General features: G+C 44.6%; 1 pseudogene; it reads left to right on the forward strand.

Annotated features, from left to right (window-relative positions):
* The first annotated feature begins 321 nt into the window (after positions 1 to 321).
* LOC136549135 (patatin-like protein 1) lies at positions 322 to 10,916 on the forward strand (annotated as a pseudogene).

Below are 10,916 nucleotides of genomic sequence, written 5' to 3' on the forward strand. Positions count from 1 at the left end.
CGATGTGGAAGCATGTGTTGATCTGCTTGATCGGGCAGCAGTTGACCTGACTGGCTCCCTTCAGAAGAACCCGCCTCTGGTAAGCATTTTCTAATGTTGTGGAGTGCTGTCACGCACTGGAATAGTGGAATATCAAACTGCCTAAGACTTCTGCTGTTGGGCTATATAAACCCACCCTAGCTAAGTACATGTACACCCGTATAATCAATCATCAGATCACAACTAGCGCTAGAAGACACAGGAAGTGCCTGCTTTGTGTCCTGTCATTACTCGTTGTTGTCTCTTGCTGATCGATCTCTAGAGTTCTACTTGCAGGCCACCATGGCTACCCTTGCTTCTCGGAAGGTGACGGTGCTGACCATCGATGGTGGCGGCATCAGAGGCCTCATCCCGGGCACAATCCTCGCCTTCCTCGAGAAAAAGCTTCAGGTGATGTGTGGGTACGGTCTTAGCTTGTTTGTGCGTTTCTACGTGCTGCATTCAGCATCCACTCCGTTCTTGGGTCACAAACTCATTTGGAAAACCTGAGCTGGATCAAGATCTTTCTTTGGCTGGCATTCAGACGACGCCACTGGACCGGAGACAGGAGAGCTAGGCATGGGCTAGAAGCAAGGGAGATGTGCTACCTCTACGACCAAGGGCGTGAAACCATTGATCATATCCTGGCTGAGTGCCCCTTCACCAGAGAGGTCTGGTTCCACATTCTCCAAGCCTTGCAACACCCACTGCCACAACCAGCCGCAACTACAACATTGCGATGGTGGCGACGGCTGCGAGCGGCATACAATGGTGTCCGGCGCCGAGACATTGACTCACTGTTTGCGCTAGTCTGCTGGACCATCTGGAAGAAACGAAACGCCAGGTGCTTCAGGGAGGCATCCTCATCGGTGAACGAGGTGCTGCAGCTAGTCAAGGCCGAGGCCGATCGGTGGATTGACGCCGGCGCACGGGGGCTTGAAACGTTGGCTCGCCTGTAGGTGGGGATGGTCACCCTTGAATGTTGTTGGTTTCAAAATGTAGCGCTTGCAAAACACTAACGCGACCGTGGAATGGCTTGTATTGCTCAAACTCTTTCTACCTAATACAATGATACGCATCGCTGGTGCGTATTCGAGAAAAAAAAGCTTGTTTGTGCGTTTCTGTCTTTATAGCTAGTGACACGAGCCTACGTTACATTGCATGCACACATGCTCTTTTTGTTCCTGATCGTTCACTGTAAGTCTGTAACTGCACGCAGGAGCTGGACGGGCCCAACGCACGGCTGGCCGACTACTTCGACTACATCGCCGGAACCAGCACCGGCGGCCTTATCACGGCGATGCTCGCCGCCCCGAATAAGGATAAGCGCCCGCTCTTCACCGCCGAGGGCATCAACAAATTTTACCTGGAGAACGGGCCAAAAATCTTTCCTCAAAGGTACAAAAAGTGACAGCAAGGGGTCGACATATACCTTGCGAAGTTGCGATTATCCTCACCAGCAGCTGGGGAAATTATAGGGACGATAATTTAAGTTTAACCATGCACACGGGAACTGATCGATGACTACTAAAGAACCAATTAATATCATATAGGTTTAGTATTTGAATTGGGTATGTTTATATTTGATTAATCGAATAGGAGCTGAGCTATCTCACAGTTGGTCTAGGGTGTGAATGGGTGCTTATCTTCTTTTTAATAAAATGCAACATAGTTCTTTCTAGATTGGGCTAGTTTTTTTTTTAATTTGGTTGAACAGTAATACTAAACTTTGGTCTAGTAATCTTTGCGATGCTAAAAAAGCAATCCTCTAAACAGCTTTTGCAACGAACATAATTTTGCCCCATACATGCATGGATATTGGTCTCACTACTGCCAACAGGGATTTTGCTATACCATGCATCTAACTGAGGTGCTATATGGGACGAGTGTATGACCATGCATCAGACAGAGGTTGGCGACCAACAATAATTGGTGTGGAATAATATCTTTATTTTTGGATAAACACTCAATCATTACTTCAAACCACGTTTGCCAGGGTTGAGTAATCAAATAAGTCGAAGTCGTTGGGTAGGATAGATTCCAATGTAAAAAAAAAGACTTTTTTTTGCTGTTGTTCTGACTTCTGACCAGGTTGCCATACACTCCCATATGTTTTGATTATTGTCCTATGGGTCATATAAAAACAGCAGTCGACCTTACGTGATATATATATAACACATGGGGATATTTACCATAACATTATATTAAACCACTTAATAAGGAGTTACTATAATCTCATAAATTAACATAGTAATTATCATAACTCAAAGTGGCTACAGAATAAGTTATTCTGTAGCCAGCTACAGGACAGTAGTTCTATATATATATATATATATATATATATATATATATATATATATATATATATATATATATATATATATATATATATATATATAATGATAGCGATGATCTTAACAAGATCAAAACATTATATTAACTAGGAAAAGTTGTGGCGACGTGTACGGCAGTGTTCATGTTGACCAAGAATGGGTGATGATGATGACCTAACAGCAGATTTTGTGGCAGACGTTGAGATGATGCAGGCTTAATTCATGTAGGAGTAGCATATGTTATTACTTTTTGTATCTTATATTCACTGTTCCAGCTTGATGCTAACTGCAATAACGAACCAGAATTTGCGTGCACAACTGTTATGCAGAGGCTGGAAACCCCTTTTCATTGCTATGAAAAAAGTAGCTAATTAATCATGCTTATTAGTGTGGTGATACACTGATCGATACGATGTAGTATATATGTTGTAGTGCTAAGCTTTCTCTCATCCATTAATTGTGGATTGCACAGGCCAGACTTTGTAAACACGTTGCTGGAGCTCAAGGGGCCGAAATACGACGGCGAGTTCCTGCACTCCAAGATTCCTTGGCACTACTAGGGTGAACGAGACTCTCACCAACGTCGTCATCCCGGCCTTCGACGTCAAGAACCCCATCCTCTCCACCTTCGATGTATGTGATGCGGTGTTCGTCTGTTCGATCATGCAAGGCTTCATTCATTCATTCATGAATCATGATGCACAACTAGGAATGTATATATAGGATACATATATACTCCTAAGATCGACGTGTTAACCGCGTACATGCACGCGTGCAGGCTCAGATCCGGCCTCTGAAGAACGCGCTCCTCTCGGACGTTTGCATCAGCACGTCAGCCGCGCCGACGTACCTCCTCCCGCCCACTTCTTCCAGACCAGGGACGACGCCGGCAACACCCGCGACTTCAACCTCATCGACGGCGGCGTCGCCGCCAACAACCCAGTAAGTGTGTGTTAGTTGTACGTGCACATCATGTGTTAGGTTTTGGTGGACAAAACAAGAGACCATCGTTATTATATATAAACAATAAACAATGCCTGAATATAGATATAATCTTAACTTGTTTCTGCTTGCTTGCGTGCGTGAAGACAATGGTGACGATCAAACAGATAACCCGGAAGATGATCGTGGACAAGCAGGAGATCTCCCCGGGGGGGGCCGACGGACTAGGACAAGTTCCTGGTGATCTCAATCGGGACCGGCTCGGCCAAGGGCGCGGCGATGTACACGGCCAAGGAGGCCGCCGGGTGGGGCATCCTGTCGTGGCTGTGTTAGATTGATCTCCCAGCCAATAAGCCCAACGACCTATTAGGCCTTGGTCACGCGCCCTGATCGGGGGCGCCCAACCCTACATGGTTGGTGGGCCCCCGTCGTACTGCGCTATATAAAGTGGTGGGGGGCGGCGGCTCGAGGTACGAGGTTCACCGTGAGCCGCAAACCCCACCGACAAACCCTAGACCGATCTGAGAGGGCGCGCAGCCAGCGACGGGAAGCTCCACTGACTTCGCCGTCGTCACTGCCACACCGTCTGTCTGCACTGCATCGACGTCTGTGCCACCTCTACTCCACCCGTCGCTGCCCGTGCGCAGACCTTCATCACCGAACCTGAGATGGCCGGCTCATGTTCATCCGCGACTCCCTCCGAGGGCTCAGGTTCAACACCAATACCTCTCTCTTTATCTCTCCGTCTCCACCTCTCAATCTAGATGTACTAGGGCTTATCTAGATTAACTGGTTACCTAGAAGTCCCTCGGTTCTACTCTAGATCGATTCTATGGATCAAACATTGGTACCAGAGCCACGGTTTAGGTATAGATCTGGCTTATCAAATAGAAATCCAGTGCGGATCTAGAATGTAGAAAGGGGCTTCGGCCGACAAAGGGTTCAGTTGAACCCTAACCTCGGATCAAGGTTAGATGAAGGTTCGGATGAAAGAAAATCTAACCCTAACCCTAGATCGGGTTCGGGAAAAGAAAAGAAAAGATACATCCAAACCCTAGATCGGGTTTTGGGACAGAGATGATAACAAGGTTTCAACTGGAAACCGAACTTCAAACCCGAGAAGAAATCAAATTGGGGGAAAAGAAAAACAGTGGCCATCCCAAACCCTAACCCTAACCCTAATCGGCAAATCGGATCAAATCCGAACAAACGAATCAAAAGAAAGGGGAAGAAAGGGAAGGAGGTGGCCTACCTCGCCGTTGCGCGGAACTGCTGTTACGCCGGCGCGCGGGGAAAAGAAAGGGCCGGCCGGGGGGGGCATTGCTCGCCGGGATCCGGCCACAAGGGCGCCACGGCCAGGCCGCTCGACGGCGGTGCGCTCACCCGCTGGGGAGCGCGCACGCCGACGAGGGGGCCAGCGACGGCGCCAGGGCTCCACCGATTCGCCGCTTGAGTCACTCGATGCTGTGACTGCGCTGAGGAAAGAGAGAAAGAGAGCGGTGAAGACAGAGAGTGGAGAATGCCGAATGAAACTAGGGTTTCGGATCAGGGCGGCCGCGGCGGCTTTTTAATCGTCCGAACTCACCGCTCGGCCGTCGGATCTGAACAGACGGCTCAGATCATATGGGCCAGTGTCGCGGCCCAGGCGGGCGCACGGACGCGCGAGACTTTGCCGGCCCAGGCCCAGGTTGTGGCCTGAGCGCGCGAGAAGGAGTGGGCCGTGGGCCGGTCGCGCTGCTATGGGCCGAAATTGCCGAACACAATGAAATTGAATTCATTTTTATTTTCCAGAAACTTTTGATTCATATTTGATAAATTCGAACTGAATTTTGATGTTGAAATCTGTACAATTTTGATCTAACGTCAATTTTGTTCAGAGAATAGTAAAGTGATGTAACAGTTTCTGGAAAATAGAATTAAAAGATTTATTAAAGTTTCCGTTGCGTACTTAAAAATTGTTGTTTTCATTATTAAATTCGAACCAACGGAAGAATTTAATTTTGAAACATAGATAATTTTTATAGTGATTATAATGTTGTTATTATTCTGACCAACGTTGATTAATAGCAATATTATAATGTTGATGTTATTATGGTTTTTGTCTTGCATTAATTCTATTTCTGCCCAACGGTGATGTAGAATTAGTGTAGAAAATAATTGTATGTTTTAATTTTGACCAATGTTAAACTAAGGCATGCAATTGTTGTTGTTATTATTTGTGTTCTCACACTATTTGAATTGTGTTTTCAGGCGAATACAACTTGATGAGTTGTATCAAAGAGATCCCTACTCTAAAAGGTGATAACTATATTGAGTGGAAGAAAAAGATAGACCTGGCTTTCATCCTCGCTGAGGTGGACTGGGTAGTCACCACACCGTGTCCCAAAGAATCAGTGGCACCGGTGAGAGAGACAAATGAGACTGATGCTGCATGGCAGAACAGAGAGCGGGACTTTGCTCCTGTAAAGATGTCTTTTGACCTTAAAAATAGAAAGTGGGTCACAGCCAATAAGAAATGTTTTGTTGTGATAAAGAATACAATTGAGCCTGCAATAGTGGGTTCAATTTCAGACTGTGACACGGTCACAGAGTACCTAGAAAGAATAAAGAGTCAGTTCACTGGCTCTTCAAAGACATATACAACCCAGCTGATCAAGCAGCTCGTCACAGAAAGATACTCTGGTGGCGGCAGTGGCATTAGAGAGCACATACTAAGAATGAGCAATTTGGCATCTAAGCTCAAACCAATGGATTTGGCACTCAAGGATGAGTTTCTTATTCATTTGATTTTTGCTTCTTTGTCCAAAGAATTTGACACCTTTGTTGTTAATTACAACATACAGCCTGAAAATGGGATTTAGAAAAACTCATAGCCATGTGTGTGCAGGAGGAGAAAAGAATAAAAGTTTCACAGGGTGGTACTGTCAACTACCTAAAAGATAAGAAAAAGAACTATAATAACAACTCTTCCTCCAAGTCATCTGGAAAGGGTCCCATGCAACAGTCTCAGAACAAGCAATTCTCAGTAGAAAAAGACCAGTGTCTCTACTGTAAGAAGACGGGACATTATAAGAAGAATTATCCCGATTTCCTAAAGATGATTATGAAAAATAAAGGTGAGAACATTATTACGTTCCTAAATGAATCCTTGTATGTAAAGTTTTCAAAATCTACTTGGTGGATTGATTCAGGTGCAACTATTCATGTTGCTAATTCATTACAGGGATTCCATTCGATGAGAACTTTGCAAAGAAGCGAAAGTTTCATTAAAGTTACAAATGGAGTACAAGCAGATGTTGAGGCTGTTGGCGATCTTCCGCTAGAGCTTGCTGATGGCTTCATACTTTTTCTTAGAGATATTCTTTATGTACCTTCTTTGTAAAGAAACTTGATTAGTGTATCAAAGTTGGGCCATGATGGTTATGATTGCCATTTTAGAAATGGCAAATGTCAGATATTGTTTAATAATAAATGTATTGGTCTTGCCTTTCGACAAGACGAGCTTTATTTGTTATCCTTTTGTGAAAATATGAATTCCGTATGTGATGTGAATGAGAATGTATCCTCATCGAACAATGGAAACAGAAAACGAAAGAGAGCTCACGATGTGTTGTCGAAATTATGGCACTGTCGTTTAGGCTATATTTCGAGGGGGGAATAGAAAGACTAGTTAAGAATGATATTCTTTCTCCATTAGAGCTCTCAGATTTAGAACAATGTAGAGATTGCATAAAAGGAAAGTATGTAAAGAAAATTAAGAAAGATGCTAAACAAAGCGTAGAAATTCTACAGATTATTCACATAGACATATGTGGTCCTTTTCCTGTGAAAAGTGTGGATGGTTATGATTCATTCATAACATTCACAGACGATTACTCTCGTTTTGGCTATATTTATCCAATTAAAGAAAGAACAGAAGCGTTGGATAAATTCAAAATATTTAAAGCAGAAGTTGAAAATCAACATGATTTAAAGATTAAGATAGTCAGGTCTGACCGTGGGGGAGAGTACTACGGTCGGCATACCCCATATGGACAAGTTCCTAGACCTTTTGCAATGTTCTTATAGGAGAATGGTATAGTCGCCCAGTATTCAACACCGGGCGAACCTCAGCAGAATGAAGTAGCTGAAAGGCGTAACCGTACCCTGATGGATATGGTGCGTAGTATGATAAGTTACTCCACTTTACCGATGAGTCTATGGATGGAGACGTTAAAAACCGCCATTCATATTCTCAATAGAGTACCAAGTAAGTCGGTGCCCAAAACACCGTATGAGTTATGGACAGGAAGAGTACCCTCACTTAACCACTTGCGTGTGTGGGGGAGCCCTGCTGAGGCTAAAGTTTTTAACCCAAACATTGGAAAGCTAGATCCCAAAATAGTGAGTTGTCATTTCATTGGCTACCCAGAAAAGTCAAAAGGTTTTCGTTTCTACTGTCCTAACAGACATACAAAGTTTGTAGAAACGAGACACGCTGTCTTCCTAGAGGATGAAATGATTAGGGGGAGCATGGTAGCTTAAGAAATTGACCTTGAAGAGAAGCGGGTGTATGCACCCACTCCGATCATTCATGAGCCATTTTTCTCACTACCTGCTGTTGCTGCACCGACAGTACAAGACACTATAGTGCCAGCACCTATTGTTATCCCGTATGTGGCAACAATGAATGATGATGAGGAACCTGTGCCTCAGGATCCTATAGAACCTATTGCCACACATGAGGGGAGCAACAACAGCCTCAAACAGAAAATGTGCCAAATGAGGAGGCCCCTAGAAGGTCTCAAAGAGTTAGAAAATCAGTTATTCCTGCTGATTATGAAGTGTACAACATTGAAGAATTTCAAATGGAGGATGATCTCACCTCATTTGAAGAAGCCATGAAAAATGATCATTCATCAAAGTGGCTTGAGGCCATGGAAGATGAAATGAGATCAATGAATACAAATAAAGTTTGGGATTTGGAGATAATTCCTAAAGGAGCCAAAATAGTAGGCTGTAAATGGGTCTACAAAATAAAACTTGACTCTCAAGGGAATATAGAGAGATATAAAGCCCGACTTGTGGCAAAAGGCTTTACGCAAAGAGAAATGATTGATTACAATGAGACATTTTCTCCAGTCTCATGTAAGGATTCCTTCAGAATCATAATGACATTAGTGGCACATTATGATTTAGAATTACATCAGATGGGTGTAAAGACGACATTTCTCAACGGAGACTTAGAAGAAAATGTTTACATGGCACAACCGAAAGGTTTTGTCATGTAAGGAAAATAACGTTTGGGATGCCGCCTAAAGAAATCCATTTATGGATTAAAACAAGCTTCAAGACAGTGGTACTTGAAGTTTGATCAGACAATAAAGAATTTTGGGTTTAAAGATAATATTGAGGACAATTGTGTCTACGCAAAGTTTAAGAATGGGAAGTTTATCTTCCTTGTCCTGTATGTGGATGATATCTTACTTGCTAGTAGTGATGTCAGTCTACTACTGAAAACAAAGAATTTTTTGTCCTCAAAATTTGATATGAAAAATTTTGGTGAAGCTTCGTTCGTTCTAGGGATCGAGATTCACCGAGATAGAAATAAAGGGGTATTAGGACTGTCACAAAAAGCATACATAGAAAAGATCTTAAAGAAATTCAGTATGCACAAATGTAGTCCCTCACCTGCTCCTATAGTCAAGGACGACAGATATGGGGATTTTCAATGCCCCAGGAACCAATATGAGATCGATCAAATGAAAGTGGTTTCATATGCTTCAGCTGTCGGAAGCTTGCAATATGCTCAAGTATGCACGCGCCCTGACTTGGCATTTGTTACCGGGTTACTTGGCAGATTTCAGAGCAATCCTAGAATAGAACACTAGAAATTGGTAAAGAAAATCTTGCATTATTTGCAAGGAACGAAAGACCTCATGATGACGTATAGAAGATCTGATTCACTCCATATAGTGGGATATTCAGATTCTGATTATGCGGGAAATAATAGAAAATCCACGTCTGAATATGTGTTCACTCTCGCAGGGGGAGCTATTTCATGGAAAAGCTCAAAGCAAACCGTCACTACATCATCCACAATGTATGCCGAGTTTGTAGCGTGTTATGAGGCAACGGGGTAGGTGAACTGGCTAAAAAAGTCCATACCCGGTTTGAAGGTGGTTGACGACATCAATAGACCACTTAAGTTATACTGCGATAATAATCCAGCAGTACAGTATGCTCACAATAATAGATCAAGTGGTGCTGCCAAACACATTGACATAAAGTATTATATTGTGAAGGATAAAGTCCAGGATTAAATGATAAGTCTTGAGCATATAAGTACCGAAAAGATGCTCGCGGATCCGCTTACAAAAGACTTACCACCCAACGTGTTCAGAGAACATGTAGCCGGCATGGGTTTAAGGGAAAGCCTATGATTCCTGGACTATAAAGGGCCCAAAAGTTAAAGTAACTATTTCAGATCAGAGACGTGCATTGTAGCTGTTAAATCTATCGGCGATTGACCGTGACGATGAAACATGCTCTATGCATCATCTGTGAAGAAATGAGTAAGGATAAAAGGATTGAAGGATAAAGTTTAAAGATAAAAGTAATAGTGAGATCAAGGGAGAGAATGTTAGATTGATCTCCCAGCCAATAAGCCCAACGGCCTATTGGGCCTTGGTCACGCGCCCTGATCGAGGGCGCCCAACCCTACATGGTTGGTGGGCCCCCGTCGCACTGCGCTATATAAAGTTGTGGGGGCCGACAGCTCGAGGTACGAGGTTCACCATGAGCCGCAAACCCCACCGACAAACCCTAGACCGATCTGAGAGGGCGCGCAGCCAGCGACGGGAAGCTCCACTGACTTCGCCGTCGTCACTGCCACACCGTCCGTCTGCACTGCATCGGCGTCTGTGCCACCTCTACTCCACCCGTCGCTGCCCGTGCGTAGACCTTCATCACCGAACCTCAGATGGGCGGCTCATGTTCATCCGCGACTCCCTCCGAGGGCTCAGGTTCAACACCAACACATCTCTCTTTATCTCTGCGTCTCCACCTCTCAATCTAGATGTACTAGGGCTTATCTAGATTAACTGGTTACCTAGAAGTCCCTCGGTTCTACTCTAGATCGATTCCATGGATCAAACAGGCTGCACACCAAGGAGGGCTACACCCCCATCGTCGACATGTTCAGCTACTCCAGCGCCGCGCTCGTCGGCTACAACGTCTCCATCCTCTTCCAGGCGCTCCGCAGCGAGAAGAACTACCTCCGCATTCAGGTACAGATAAATTTCATTAGTTGTTTAAGAGCCACCAACACGAGTATGCCGGGCATATATTAACAGAGAAGAAGCAATTGTGCATGGCTGATATAATAATATAATGTTCTATTCTAGGACGATTCTCTCAAAGGCACGGAGGCGACCGTGGACGTGGCGACGGAGGAGAACATGAAGAAGCTGATCGGGATCGGGGAGAGGATGCTGGCCAGCACGGTGAGCAGGGTGGACATGGAGACGGGGAAGCCCGTGGCGGTGCCCGAGGAAGGGACCAACGCCGACGCGGTCACCGGCCTTCGCCAAAATGCTCTCTGATGAAAGGAAGGCGAGGACATCATCGTGCCAAGGCAATTAA

This window comes from Miscanthus floridulus, chromosome 4 (assembly GCF_019320115.1).
Source record: "Miscanthus floridulus cultivar M001 chromosome 4, ASM1932011v1, whole genome shotgun sequence".
Lineage (NCBI taxonomy): Eukaryota > Viridiplantae > Streptophyta > Magnoliopsida > Poales > Poaceae > Miscanthus > Miscanthus floridulus.